Raw genomic sequence first — 15,902 nt, 5'->3', positions numbered from 1 at the left:
TGCCAGTTCTAGTGGTGCTACTGCTAGTGCTGAGCTCGACACTGAGAGCACTACTGCCGCCAAGCACCTCTGACATTTGGGATGACTACGAGAAGATCTTCAAGGTTTAGAATGGTAAGAGCACCTCCAGTGTAAGGGGAAAAGCAAACCATGGACTGTTGAAATCGAACCATGCTCATTGCAGACACCGAACCAAGGATATCAGGTTCAAAAGCGCATTTTGCAGATGAGCCGCACCTAGGGAAATAAAATAATATATGTGCACATGGCTGTGGGCTGCCGTCCTACATCCTGCGCATCTGGAAGGAGGGAGAAATTTTTTTATTGCATGTGGGGCCTACAAAAGCCTACAAAACCGATGCCTACACTGCGGCTATCGAACCATACTTTCAATTCTTGTCTCCGAACCGTTCGGTTTGCTTGTACAATGGAGGTGCCCTAAGAGAATATGATTCCAAGCTAAGTGTCTCCATTGTGGTAATGTCTATGCTGCTCCTTCTAACTTTGGCACTGGAACTCTCAAGTGGCATATGACCGTATGCTCTGTTAGGAATAAGAAGTCTTGTTTATCTCAATCCTTGATCCAATTCAACTCGGACGGTAGTGTAGGTCACTGGGAGTATAGTCCCGATGTTGCATGTAAATAGCTTTATCATTTTATTGCTAGACTTGATCTTCCTCTGTCTTTTGGTGATTGTAACGCTTTTGAAGAATACATTAAAATTGCACATAATTCTCGGTTTGCTATTGTCTCACGGCAAACCACAACTAGAGATCTAGTCAAGTACTACACTGATAATCGAAATAACATTATTGAAACCTTGGCTACTGCTTCCTCTGTTGCTTTGACCTCTGAAATTTGGTCTGGTAATGCTAAGGAAGACTATCTTAGTGTGGTTGTTCATTTTGTTAGAGCTGATTGGAAATTAGAGAGGTGGATCATAGGGTTGAGGCTCATTGATGTTTATCATAGTGGTGATAATATTGTTGAGCGTGTTCTAGTTGTGTTGGAAGAATTTGGTTTAACTGACAAAGTAGTATCTCTTACTTTAGACAATGCCTCTGCTAATACTTCTTCTATGAACATTTTATCACCTCAATTTTCTGGTTATGTTTGTACTTTGTTCTTGCAACAGAGATGTGATTGCCATATAATTAATCTGATTGTAAAGTGTGGCTTGAAGAGGCTATCACCTTACCATTAAGCTTTTAGAACAACAATCTCTTTCTTGAATTCTTCTAACCAGTGCATTGCAACATACAAAGCATATTGCATTGCTGTCAATGAGAGGCCTAGGAAGTTTGGTTTAGATATATATATGTGAGGTGGAACTCTACCTACCTTATGCTTAAGCATCTAGTACCTCATAAGCAGAGCTTTAGTGTCTTTATTCAAACTCACTACCCTAGGGTTGAATGTTCACCTATGATGTTGACAGAGACACAGTGGTATGTTGCTGAACACATCATGACACTTTTTGAGCTCTTTTATGATTCAATTGTTGCATTGTCTACTATATATGATCCTCATTTGCTCGCCGTTACTGATGACACAGCTTCTGGACCCTCCTCTTCTGAGACCTGGTCAACCCTCCCAGGCACCACCGAGGATATGTCTCTGGGTTGCATCGGTTGCACTGGTGCTTGTTGCTCGGTGACAGGTCGATTAGCCACCATATGTGGCTGCAAACCCATCAGCTTCCCCAAGTAGTTCATCAATATTCTCTCCTCTATATCCACGGACCGCACGCACGCGAGGCCGCTGCGCAGCGGGACGGCGGTGGATGCGGCAAGCGCGGCGGTAGAGCAGGGGTCAAGCTCAGCCGGACTCGAGCTCGGCCATGGCGACCCGACTTGGAGTAGGGTCGAGCCGGCGACGAGGTGGAACGGTGGCCCTCTCGCGTGCGCCCATGGCCAGCTCGTGGTGGGGGCTGTGTGTCGGGAGAGACGCGCACGGCGGCGGAGGATGGCGGGGAGCAGCGGCGGGGATGGTGGATGGTGGCTCCTCCTCCTTCCGTTTCGAGCAGCGGCGCGCAAGGCGGGGTGGTTGGGACTAGCGGCGATAGCGTGCCATCTGTACGATGCTGTGAGTAGCAAACGGGAGGAGGAACGCTAACATAGCGTAGCGTTTACAGGCCCCCGCTGCAGCAAATTTTACACCAAATCGATCCTGCAAGAGACAGTACCGGATGGGATAGAGTACCCACTGCGAACAGCCTCAACATGAATGCAAGACAAATAGAACAATCTCGTTTAATTTAGAAACACAACCAATTGTTTTCCTACACTGAACAAAAATAAATGTTGATTTTTTTTAAATTATAATAATATTGTTATTTTACTTTTCGTTCTAATGAAATCCTAAATCCAACAAATTCAGGATGTGACAATATTATAGGTTCGTCTATTCATCCCCTACAGGTTCACCTATTCACACCCTCCCCCTCTCTCTAAGCATCACCAAGATCCTTTCAAGGGGCAGCGAAAAGGAAGGCCCGGGATTATATTTATTCTGGACGATGCGAAAGGAAGGCCCGAGATTAGATTTATTCTGGACGATTGAGCGGCGGCGAGACGGCGAGGACGCACGCGCTAACTAGACTGCTCCCGGTTTCCCCTTTCTACAGTAAACCGAGAGAGGCGAGAGGCGGGTGGCGACGTTTTCGGCGTCGATCCGCTCGATCCTCTTCCCTCCGGTGGCCCTCCGGCGCCGGTTGGCAGTGGATCGGGCGGATCGACGGCCGACGGTATATAGCGACTAGTATTAGGGTGTGTACTAGTAGGCTAGGGTTCCGGTGATGCCGTCGGCGGCGGCATCATGCCAGCTTCCTTTCCCTGGTGGTAGAGACGGCGATGACTGCGGGTTCCTGGTCATCTCCGGCGCTATTTTCGGGTGGATTTTGCTTCTCCTGGTCTTCTACGGCGTCGGCGGCGGCGACGACGTCGACTTGGCCGAGGATTCATGGAGCAGGTCTGTGCTCTGTTCTTCTCTTGGAATAGAGCTCTTGTGCTCCCCTTGGGGTGGCTTCTTTATCCGGGTCGGCGGGTTCGTCGACGGCGGATTCCTCTTCCGGTTGGGTCGCTCTGTTCTTCCACGGCCTTATTCGGTTTGCCTGGAGTCCCTGGTGCTCTTCTTGGAAGCTGTTGCGTTGCGTTTGGCAAAGCAGACAAGTTGGCGAGGAGAGTCTGGTCTGCTATCGCGAATTTCTTGCGGCTTTCCTATGTGTGGTGCCAGCTTCTTCATCTAGCCAAGCGGTGCCGATGGTGGTTGTTGTCGGTGTGAAGCGATGCTTCTTCAGATGATGCACAGGAACGCTGGATTGAGGAAGAAGATGAAGGACCTCTGTGTAATTCTAGAACTATGTAGGGGCCCTTTCGTAAAAAGGGAAGCACTTGTACCTGATATTTACCTCTTTTAATATGATGTTCTTCCTTTTTCGCAAAAAAAAGATACCACGTAGAGAGGCAGATTATGTGTAAACACTCACCCTAATAGGGGTGACCTCCTATATATAATCAATATGTCTTGGAGTACAAGCAATACAGTCATGTACTATGTATGAAAACTATACATACTAGGAGTACAAGCAATACAGTCATGTATGTATGAAAACTATAATACATGCTAGGCTCTGCATGTCCACCTAGCAGCCGTCAAGCCCGGTAGCAAGGCATTAATTTCATAGTCAAAAGCGCAGGGCACACAGCTACTACTCTTGCCTGCCTGCCTGAGTACAGCACATTCGTCAAGGCTGCACGCTGCCCAGCACCAGCCTTGACGAATATGCTGTGCTGCTCCGCTACTTCCACAACTTGACAGAATTAGTAGCGGAGCCTGCCTAAGTTATCTTCTTCTTTTGGGGGGGGGGGGGGTCTATCTACATCCATCATTAGTGCTGCTCCGCTACTTCCACATCTTGACAGAATTGTCGTAGCTCGCCGAAGCGACCATCCCAGTGGCTGGTGATTGCGCCAATCGGGCGATTAGACCTTCATGAGCTTGTACCGTCATGCTCTGGTTCTTCGCCATGTTCCATAACACCAGACACTGCACAATCAGAATGTTAATGAAAAACTTACGGAAAATGACCTGCAAAGGTCAATGTGATTGTAGCTGCTGAATCTGTGATCATCATTCCAACACCATACGTAGTAAGCTCCTGCCGAACAGGAATGTAATATTGCTAGATTGCTAAACAGACTAAACACTACATGACGCATTAACAATCTTCTGGGTTTGTACTATGTATGAAAACTATACATACTAGGAGTACAAGCAATACAGTCATGAATGTATGAAAACTATAATACATGCTAGGCTCTGCATGTCCACCTAGCAGCCGTCAATCCCGGTAGCAAGGCATTAATTTCATAGTCAAAAGCGCAGGGCACACAGCTACTACTCTTGCCTGCCTGCCTGAGTACAGCACATTCGTCAAGGCTGCACGCTGCCCAGCACCAGCCTTGACGAATGTGCTGTGCTGCTCCGCTACTTCCACAACTTGACAGAATTAGTAGCGGAGCCTGCCTAAGTTATCTTCTTTTTTTTGGGGGGGGGGGGGGGGGTCTATCTACATCCATCATTAGTGCTGCTCCGCTACTTCCACATCTTGACAGAATTGTCGTAGCTCGCTGAAGCGACCATCCAGTGGCTGGTGATTGCGCCAATCCGGCGATTAGACCTTCATGAGCTTGTACCGTCATGCTCTGGTTCTTCGCCATGTTCCATAACACCAGAGACTGCACAATCAGAATGTTAATGAAAAACTTACGGAAAACAACCTGCAAAGGTCAATGTGATTGTAGCTGCTGAATCTGTGATCATCATTCCAGCACCATACGTAGTAAGCTCCTGCCGAACAGGAATGTAATATTGCTAGATTGCTAAACAGTCTAAACACTACATGACGCATTAACAATCTTCTGGGTTCATCTCATTGTTAAATAGGAATCTGCTAACTGTCTAGCATTAGGTGTACTCGAATATGCATTTTCTTAGATTCAGAGATGAAGAAACCAAAGGCATCTAGGAAAAGGTTTAGCTCATAAATCCATGGAGTGCCGTACACTTCCTCAGTAAGATTAACAAGTTACTGCTGCTGTCAACCATTATCAACTCCGGGTACAAATACTCTTAACCATTTTGCCTGTCCCTCGGCCTTGTATCATGCTATACCATGTCTTTGCATCACATTGATGATAATTGTTTCATTTTGGAGCTTTTCCACACAAAACCTCCAAGTGTGAAAGTTAGCGACAATTGTGGATTTCGCTACACATTTCACATGTTCTACTTTTGTACTCACAATCTTTTGAGAGCACTTGATCTTTCCAACTTAGCATGAGACCAACATTCTCAATTTAGTTCCAGTGATCTATATCTGGATTGAACTTTTGCCAAAATAACCCGGATACACAAAAAATGTCAGGGTAAGTTCTTTACTTGCGCGCCTATAAAACTTCCAACAGCTGAAGCATATGGATTCCTGGAACATTAAAGTTCCCAAAACCATTACCCTTGACGATAGGAACAGGCGTAGGTTTACTCCTTTGCATACTTCATTTCTTTAGAATCTTTTCTGAGTATGCCTTTGTGATAATCATAATACCCCTTTCCTTTTATCTCGATGAGTTTCAATTCGTAGAATGAAAACCCATCACCGAGATCAAAATTTGAGGACAAGAATTCTTTATCTATAACAATATTTTAACACCACCACTAGAAAGTAGGATGTTATCTTCATTTAAGATGAGGAAATCAGATTTCCCATTCTTTTACTTTGCTTAAAACTATTGTCCTCCTTAATCTCTTTAAACCCAAAATTTCATACTATTTTATTTAAACTTTAGATACCACCGTCTCGTGGCTTTCTTCAATCCATAAATGAATTTACTATTGTGGTATCCCATATGTTCTTTCTTCTCTTTGACTAAAACTTTTGTCATAAATTTTGTTTTATATCTTTCAACATTTCCTCCGGAGTCACATTGACATTTTGTAGGTCCATTATAACCTACTGTGATGGTTCTTTCAGGAATCACATCCTTTTTTATGGACTTAACCCATGTAATTGTTATAACTTCTTCAAATGAGGTGGAATCGACCTCCATTTGATTTTCTTTACTTTGTATAGGAATGTTGTTGCTCCTTTTGCCAAATGGCTATGGACTAATGTGATCCTGCATAATAAGATTCTTCTTTACTTTATTCATTTTCTTTGAGAGCTAACAACATATGTTGTATACAACATCAGCACATATGAGAAACTTGTTGTTCTTGAATCATCGAAGTGGACATGCATTCCCACTTCTCATCAAGTCTAAGGTATCTACATACCATGCTCCCCCAGATTTTGCCATCTTTTGTAAAGATGGCATATCAATAAATCTTTTGGTTTGGGTTCTATCTGTGCTCCGTAAACTTTATATGTGCTCGTAAGCACCATCTTACTATCTTTGAGGGTAGTCCAGCATGAATGCTGAAATTTAGCTATTTCTTTACATAGGAGTATCAGCATAGTGACTGTTGTACTCCCCCTGGTCACATTCATTCTTTGATAGATCATCTCTTGCTTTCAATGCATATTACAGGGGAGTATCTTTCTAAACTCTCATATTTCTCCCCCTCGAAATGTGGCTTGAACTTTTCTGCCACAATTTCGAAAACTATTCACAACTTTCGTGAATGAGGAAACTTTTATTACTTACTTCATCCACATGATCACGACATGCAAAATCAATTAATTTATTACTTTGTATGGGAGTACCTTTTACTCATTTTGCTTTGAGAACTCAATAGAGTCCTTTATTCGATATGGCAGTACTTTTTCCTCGTTTCATTTCACGAACTCAACAGAGTCCTTTATTACAAGTACTTTAGCAAGTCATGCTTGCATATCTTTCTTATCTCGAGGTTCGCATGTAACTTTCCATTCTTTTAAAACTCATTGAGTGCTTAATCACTGTGACACAATAGAAGTGCCCGATCAATTCTAGAATAGCAAAGCTACTACAAACTTTTCTCCCAGTTTGGGATAAACCAGCACATGAGTCATCACCACTTTCTCCCGCCGTGCAGGATTAGCACTATGCCAACTTTACCCCGTCATGCGGGTATTATTTCATACTTTTTCCAGACATAAATGTCAGAATTGGCTTATATCAAATTCAGAATTAAATCTGAATATTCCATGACACACATGCTTAATCCGACGTTGGTCAAATTAAACATGTATGACTTATCACAAGTTTGAATAAACTCAAAATGAATTCTACTTGATAGAGAGTACATAAGAGATATTTCACAAAACAATCTCTTATTGCTCATTCTTCTTTTCCTTGGATCAATATTCATAAGTACTTTTCTCATGTGATGACCTTCTTTCTTTATGAGTCACAAGTACTCAGTTCATTTTCTTTTGTCCCTTCAAGCAGAACTACATGCAAATCTCTGTCTGAAAAGACAACAATTAAAACTTTTAAGTTCTATTCTATATCACCGTTGGGCAGAAATAGAATAATCTTTTACATTAATTCCATATCACCGTTGGGCAGAAATGGAATTAACGTATGGAAATCTCAATAAACTTTAAAACCATATATTTGCTCCTCAAAATTAAATTCTCTCGTTGGTTCGAATTTAATTAGAGGATAATCAACTTTATTGCAGTGCAAACTAGAAAATACATTTCTCTAGTTTGAGAGCAGTTCTTTAGCTATTCTCTAAAGTGGTCACTTTGATGGAACATTTACCAGAGACCTTAAACTTCAAGGTATGATTCATGAAAAAAAAAATAATAATGTTATCATCAACGTTGGTCAGAAAATAACAATACCATAATCAACTTTAAATTTCTCTTCCATGAGAAATATCTTTGTGATTCCAGTAATGCTCAACTTTGAGACTTCAAATGGCAGAATAATGCCAAAACTCAACTTTTACTTTAAACAGCGGAAACTTTTCTGTCTTTTACCCTTTAAATGTGTCTTTACCCACAGGAAAAAAACTTATTTAAGACTTTTAGGCTATTCTTCCAATTAAATCTTCTCGTTGGTTCCGACTTAATTGAAAGATTAACCTTTTTCTTTGCAGCGGAAAACTTTTCTTTATAGGCACAATACTTTGTGCTCAGTTTCTCTCTAAACAATTCATCTCGTTGGTTCAAAATTGAATAGAGGTAAAACTTACTCAAAATTTAATTGTCTCGTTGGTTCTAATTAAATGAAAGAGCAACAATATGAACTTTGCAGCGGAAACATGTAGGAATTTCTATTTTTTAGAAGCAATACTGTGAACTTTTATCTCTAAATAATATACACATTGGTGCAAAATTGAATAGAGATCAAACTATAAACAAATCCATTCAAAATTCTATAGAAAATGCTTCTGAAAAATAGAAAAAACAATAAAAGACTGTCACCGTCCAGGAGGCCCATGCGCGAAATCAGCCCGCGGCCTGTTAGGCCGCCTCCTCTTGGGCCCGAAGCCCGACAGCCATCAGCCGGGCCGCCGAAACAGCCTGCCGAGCGTTTCCCTCCTCCGCCCGTGTGGGCCACTTGCCAGCCCAAGAGGCGAGGCGCGATCCTGGCCATCGATCCGGGATCGGACGGCCGGCCGTGTTCCTCGCAGGAACAAAAGGGGCGACGCCGGCGCCCCCCCAAACCCTAGGCCATTTCTTTCCGCCATGCTCTCTCCACATGGCGGCGGCGGCCAAGGCGACCAAGGACGAGCGTGTGGCGGCGCCGCCGCGGCTTCCTCGCCGGCGCGCGCACTCGCCGGAGGGTGAGCGCGCCGCCGTCAAGTGAGCCGTGGTCGGCACCCTTTCACACGAGAACCGCGAGCGCACGCCACCGGCTTCCCGGCGGCGGCGAACAGCGGCTCGGCTCAGTGCCGGGCCGGCGAGGGAGCGACCCTGCACGGCCGGCGAACGGTGGGGAGGAACCGCAGGTAGGTCCCGCGGACCTCAAACCCTAGGGTTAGGGTTCAATGTTTGCTTTTCTTTTTCGATTCGAAAATTGATTTCGTTCCACGCGACGGCGGCTCGGCTCTCTGTTCCGCGCGACAGTGGCGGTCTGCCGGCGAAACGGTGGCTCTCATGGCCTTCCCGCGCGGCGGTGGCCGGCGATGGAGTGCACAGCGCGACAGTTAGGTCGTGCCGGCCTATGTTCTTCCCTAGGGTTAGGGTTTGGCTGCATTCTAAACTTTGATTCGTGATCGAATTGTTCTCTTTCCTTTGTTTCTTTTCGATCTAAGATTGAGATCTTTCTTTTCCTTTCGATTCGCAAACGAATCCTTCCCTATCTCAATCTGCACACTAGATTGGCTCCTGATGCCATTGTTAATACTATTGGATCGACTAGGTGTAGATCAGAGGGTTGAAACCTTTAACCGTGGAGAAAAGCCTTGCTGGTACCCGCCGATGCCACCTGCCATGGCGCCGCTGCAGACGTCGAAGTTCGTCGGAGTAGTGGTGCAGTGGCGGCGTGGAGCAGAGGCGGCTCGTCGCGGTGCGATTGACGGGACTGGTGGCGGCTTCCCATCGCTTCAGCGCCTCCCTCTTAGATCGGTCTAGGGTTAGGACGGTGGGAATAGTGGCGGCGACGAACCTCATGTCGAGCCATCAACTCCACCTCTCTCTTTTATATGGCACTGCGCGAATCTAAGGGCCTAGTTGGCCGTTGGGCCAACTGGTGGAGATCAATCCAACACATGAATGCACTCTCCTGATGACATTGACCAAACCTTGAGTAGATCGTTACTGACAGAGGCAAGGTATTCCCCGCTATTATCCCAGCACTGAGACTCCACATCTGCCTTATGGCCCTGAGAATAAAAATCAAATAAATTTCACGTTCACATTGCATAGAAAATAGGAAACAGCAAACTAATTGCATGCTCAATGCGAAAAAAAGAGAGAGAAGGGATTCACTACAAAACAGAGGGAGAAAAGTATGCACAATAACACAGCTGTTGAACTACAGACATTACGCTGAGGGATTCAAACTGTGCACATGCAAGGTCTACAGAAGAAAAATACACAGGAGCACAACCTGTAAGGTGTATTTTTTGCCATGCGTCTCAATATCAAATATGGAAACCACATTTTCATCAGCTACGGCTAGAAACTGTCCGGCATTTGGCTGAAATCGAACTTGCCCAGTGCCACCCTGTACAAGGACAGCAGAGTTGGGCAAAACGATTAGTTACTACATATATAAGGTAATCTTTTGCCAAAAAATAAGGTTCAACACAATCCTAGTTATATTCCAGGGTTGAAAAGGAATATTACCAACCTTTACAGCTCGCATACATGCAAGCTGGGTCACATTCCAGTACCGGATTTCACCATTTCCATCACGAGAGCATAAAAGGTATGTCTCCTTTGGATGAAACTCTAATGACATGACCTGGGAGCTATGCCCAATGAACGTATGCAGAGACAATTGAGGCTGCAAAACATATTACATAAGCAGTATTATACTGAATGTGAGTACATACATAAGTTGAGTGTCAAGGTTAAACCAGGTCACACGGATCACATACTTAACCAGCTCATACAGCTTGGTATATTGAACTAGAATGTTCATAGCAGAATACAATTTGCTAATCAAGAAGCACAGAAGGAGGACAACACATATTTCTACGAAAAAAGGTTCATTTTACTATCTCAAACCATTCGCTTTGTCCATTTAACCCTGGAAAATAATTTGACCGATTCAATACTAATCACTTTGCCCCCCGAGCCAGTTTTACATGGTTGTTACAAAACAAGAGATCGAATGATATCATCCTGGGGATTAACTGCACAATGGCAGTTCCCATGCGAGCCCGCACCTTGGATGGTTGCCACCGCAACCATTCGCAATGCTGATTCGTCCTGTATATGTGTAAACATCTTGAACAATGAAAGTATATCCTTCAGTTGCTATTCCATTATCTCAAATAGAATTGGAAATTTGGATGGCATCCAAACCTTATTTTCACTACAAAATCTTTGGTATTGCCCATGTATTGGTGTGGCTGCAAACCGAAAAGCAAAATTTTACCTGGATTTTGGCATTTGCCTGCATTTCAGTGTTACCAAATTTTGGTGTGACTCACTCTGGTTGTATACTAAACAGGTCTAGAGATGACATGGAATGCATACATGGCAAAAACTGAGGTTTAATATTTAGTGGTCAAGCACTACTTAGCCTACTAGTAACCATTTCTAGTTTTGACTAATTTTCCCATCTCTTTTCCTTTTAGGCTATTACTTCCCACATCTTTCCTGTTTTTAGGCTGTCTCTTTTCATATTTTAATTCTGTTGACTCAATATTTTTTTTACTTACCAAATTTGTTTGATTTGTGTCGATTCAATTTTTTTTCCTTCACTCAAACTTTTTTCACAAAAAAAATTTGCTGGCTCAACTTTCACAGCGATTCAATTTTTTATGTGAGACTTGCTGGTCAACAATCTTTATAAGAAATGGTGATCAGACATTTTCTTATTGCCTCAACATTCTTTTACAAATGAGTTGTGTCAACAACCTTTTTAGTGACTCAACATTTTATAATTAAAGAAAGAAATATAACTTCCCTTTTGGAAGACCACTACTTAGATCAGTATTTGTTGACCACTAAATATCAAAGCTCGGTATTGGGAGCGAAAATGTCCTCATAAGCACTTGGAAGTAAAACAACTCAGCGGATTTTAATAATTTACCCACAAATTCAGCTGTGGTACTATGGGACCTTGTTACTCTTTAAGACATGGACAATATGGAACAGTTATTTGTATTTGATGCAACAATGACCAAAACTCTAAAACAAATTTCATATATGTGCTAGCGCACAGAATAAATAAGTATGATGGCAGCATTGCTACTGGAGGCACTTGACATAATGCCTATTGTACATGAACATGTAAACATAACTTACGTCGTTGGCATTCCATAGTTTAATGGTTTCATCAAGAGATGATGTTGCCATCTGACTAGAGTTAGGTCTGAAACAAACATCAGTAATAATATCAGCGTGCTCTTCTGGTGTATATTGTGTCTGGAAGTTTCCACGTTCCAAAGTCCAACCTACAACAAGAAGTAAATAGCAAAATTAGAGATGCAAAAGGGTGCCACTTCAAATAGGAAGATTATAATTGCATGCCATTTATTAATACCCTCTTTTCATGTCTAGCATTAGCCAAAAACTTGCCATCTGAAGAAAAGCTGCAGCAAATAACTCTTCTGTTGCTTGAACGCCAAGAACTAATTTCACTGAAGGTAAAACCTATAAACAAAAGGACATGTTATTTGATGCTTATAGAAAACAAAAAAAAATATCACCTTTAGAAGCTGCTGGATTGGGCTCTGCAGGACTCGTTAATTTGGGTGCAGCAGAACTACCACTGGCATCTCCATCTTCATTGGATAAAATAGATTGAATATTCTCGTGCAAAGAGCGAACATCATTAAAATGCTCCAGATCATCCTATCACATAGAATATTGCGGTACTTATCCATGTAACATTTAATAATGCGAGTACCATATAACATTTAATAATGCTTGCATACATCCGGGTAATACTTTAATGAAGAGTAAAAGAAAGAACAGGTAATGCTCAAGGATTGCCATTCTATCTTTTTATGCCATTCCCTAAACCGGATAAGCGTAGCTTCAACTCCTTGGTAACCCTTGGAGCTTGATTAATCTAGAGTAAATGCAACAGTTGTGTATAAAATGGTGAAAAACCAAGAGTTCAGCAGGTCCCATGTCAAGCTGAAGAGGAGGCTAGACTATGGTAATTGTCAGGGCTATTGGGCAGGACAGCTTGCGGTAAGCGGCACCTAGAGTGTTAACGTGGTGTTCTTCGGTTGCTTTATTTCATTATTTTGTGGCTCAACTTATAATTTGAAGTGAGCGAGTCTATATCTGTACTTGAAACTTTTTTCACTGTTAATGCATTCAGCTTCTTGTGTGCCAAAATTGGGCATGCATGTGCAAGTAACTTATAAAGCTACATGTGCATGCATGCAGCCTTGAAAAAACAGACAAGGGGAAAAAATACTGAACTGGACAAGGATCTTAAGTCCAAACAAAAAATATATAGAAGTTTCAGTGGCCGTGACAGCAGCACTAGATCTTGGTAACGGTGCTTGCACAGTGCAGCGCTTCAAATTTTTAGTTATTTTACCAAAACTCAATGTTTTATACTCTATAGTTGGGGTATTTCTGGACAGGCAAATGAATAGCAAAGACATACCGACCATGTATTCTAATAGAAAAAACTCTTGTACTCATCAGCAGTGTCAGTTTAGTATAAGATAATACCTGGTTCACAGTTGGCCTTTCCTCATCGCTGACATCAAAATTTGTGCTTTCCCATATATCAAGAATTTCCCTTATATTAGGCCTTTCTCTTTTGTTCGTTTTGATGCAGCTAAGACCTATTTCAAGACAACTCTTTATTTGTTTGCAATCTGTTTCTGATGGAACTGCTTCACTCCGGCTTCTCCAATTTTTAACTACCTACAAAATTGGAACAGAAAGCTTGAGGTAGAAAGAAAAGTGACCTGTCAGGACCTCCATATAGAACCATGATTTCTTACATATTCAACAAAGTCTTCGCACAAAAAACTATCATAATGCTTGACCCTGAGCCCCGTGATCATCTGTATGATTATCACACCCAAACTGTATATGTCTGCCTTAGTTGATATTATACCCTCATATAGGTATTCTGGAGCCATGTACCCACTGCATCATATATAACATGAGTGTTTGTACCTTAAAGTGTTTCAGAACTGCAAGGGAAACATTCCACTAATCATGAAAAGGCAATGGACCACCAAAAGGCATTGAACTTACCGTGATCCCATAGGTGATGTAGCAAGACTTTGTGTTTTTGGGTCTTCAAAGAGTTTTGCCAGGCCAAAATCAGCAATTTTTGGCACCATATTGTCATCAAGCGATATGTTTTCAGGTTTTAAGTCCAAGTGAATAATAGAACTATTAATTTGACATTCCTTATGAAGGTAATGTAAACCACAGCATATCCCCTTGATTACTTTGTAGCGCTTCTGCCAATCAAGTCCACAAGTTTCCTCTGGATATGTATGTAACCCAAACAAGAGCAGTCAACAAATGTTATCTGCAATCTATATCATCTTGTGACAGGAGTACAAATATTCTATTGTATATTGTCATTCATTCATATACCAACATCCACATCATATATTCTACATAGTGTTTCATTGCCACAATAGATCATTGTTTTAGAAGGTGATGCCAGGCTCTAGGTGTCCACATCCACGGATCCACCTACGTGGCCTTCCTCAGCACCTGCTTAGGGTGATTAGGTGCCACACACCTAGTGCTCTTAATCACATTCTTGTGTACATGAGTATGCAAGTCCAAATGTGTATGTGCCTTACAAAAATTATTAGAGGCTAGTATGTTCCATGTTAAATTGTCATACCTGAAATATGCTTATCTAGGCTCCCATTAGGCATATACTCAAAGCAAAGCAACCTTTTTGGCATGTCAGCAAAAACATGCCTGCCATTGAATTCAATATACTCACGCCATGTTTCATAACAATAGCCCACAAACCGTACTATATTTTGATGTCTAACTCTCATTAGATTATCAACCACGTTTTTAAATTGGCTTTCCTGAAATTGTGACATTGACAGAAGATTCTTCACAGCAACAATTGCCCCGCATGGTAGCAACCCCTGTTAAAAAATCTCTTATTATTAATTAGGTACTGGTTTTAGTATCAGCTCTGATTAATAAGTAAATATATAAAGTGATATTTTGTGATCATACCTTATATACCACACCAAAACCACCTCTACCAAGTTCTTGCTTGCTAGAGAAGTTATTTGTTATATCTCTCAAATATTGTAACCATAGACCACATGGTTGAGCATTTGGGTCTTGTAATATCCTCTCCAATTCATCAAATTCATTAGAGTCAAGATGGTCCATCTTAGATGTTCACCCCGTTAGGGAGCAGGTGGTAAACAGGGCCCCCACCAGACATGAAGGCTAGCAATGAATCCTTTTCAAAGGGCGAAAGGAGGATATTAAAAAAAATTGTAGATACAGCAGAAATGGCATAGAATGAACATTTATTGATGCAGCACTTTTTAAAGAAAAATTAAGTGGAGTGGCATTTACAATATTGACATATCATTTTTTAAGGAAGAAGTCCATTTTTTACAGCATGTCACCTCCACGTCATCTAGGAAATCCATATCAGCATGTTCTTCCCCCATCACATCTTCTTTTACACCCTCTACTGCAAGCAAGGATGCTTTTCTCCCTGCTTTCCCCTCAAGTTGCACTCAGCCTCTCGCCCTCCAGCAGGCACCGGCGCCACTGTTAGACTATAAATGTGCTGACTCCTTGGTTATTGGGTTTTCCCATTTATTTACCTAGTTCCCTGTGTTTAGTTATGGTGTTCACATTTGGCCCCTTCGGCCTCTACTGTGTTCACACCCATGGCCCCTTGGCTTCTTCATCTTATATATGTACTCACCTTGTAATTCTGAGATTATTGAGCAATAGAATTCCGTCATGGTATCAGTCGCCTAGGTTTCCCACCCAGGCCCCCACCCTTCCGCATCCTTTGGCGCCGCTTCTAGCGTACCTCCCTAGCGCGCTCTCGGCGCTGCTCCCGCGCGCCACCCACGCGCGCTTCTTCTCGCCGCCCGGCGCTGCATCTGCGCACGGCTCCCCTGCTCCTCTAGATGGACGGCGACGTGCTTTCCCAGGCCGAGCGCGAAGCAGAGGCTGCTCGGGCCTCCCAGGCCGCTCGCGAGGCTGCCCTGGCCCGCGCGGAGGAAGCCGACCGCGAAGCGGCCCAGGCTCTGGCCGATCGCGATGCTGCCGTAGCCCGTGCTCGCGCCGCCCAGG

At 42.9% G+C, this 15,902-nt stretch overlaps 1 pseudogene; it reads right to left on the bottom strand.

Annotated features, from left to right (window-relative positions):
• Positions 1-3,904: 3,904 nt before the first annotated feature.
• On the bottom strand, positions 3,905-14,972 carry LOC120669342 (annotated as a pseudogene).
• Between the last annotated feature and the right edge of the window lie 930 nt (positions 14,973-15,902).

This window comes from Panicum virgatum, chromosome 4N, assembly GCF_016808335.1.
Source record: "Panicum virgatum strain AP13 chromosome 4N, P.virgatum_v5, whole genome shotgun sequence".
Classification (NCBI taxonomy): domain Eukaryota; kingdom Viridiplantae; phylum Streptophyta; class Magnoliopsida; order Poales; family Poaceae; genus Panicum; species Panicum virgatum.
This window is presented reverse-complemented; position numbering and strand designations above follow the sequence as displayed.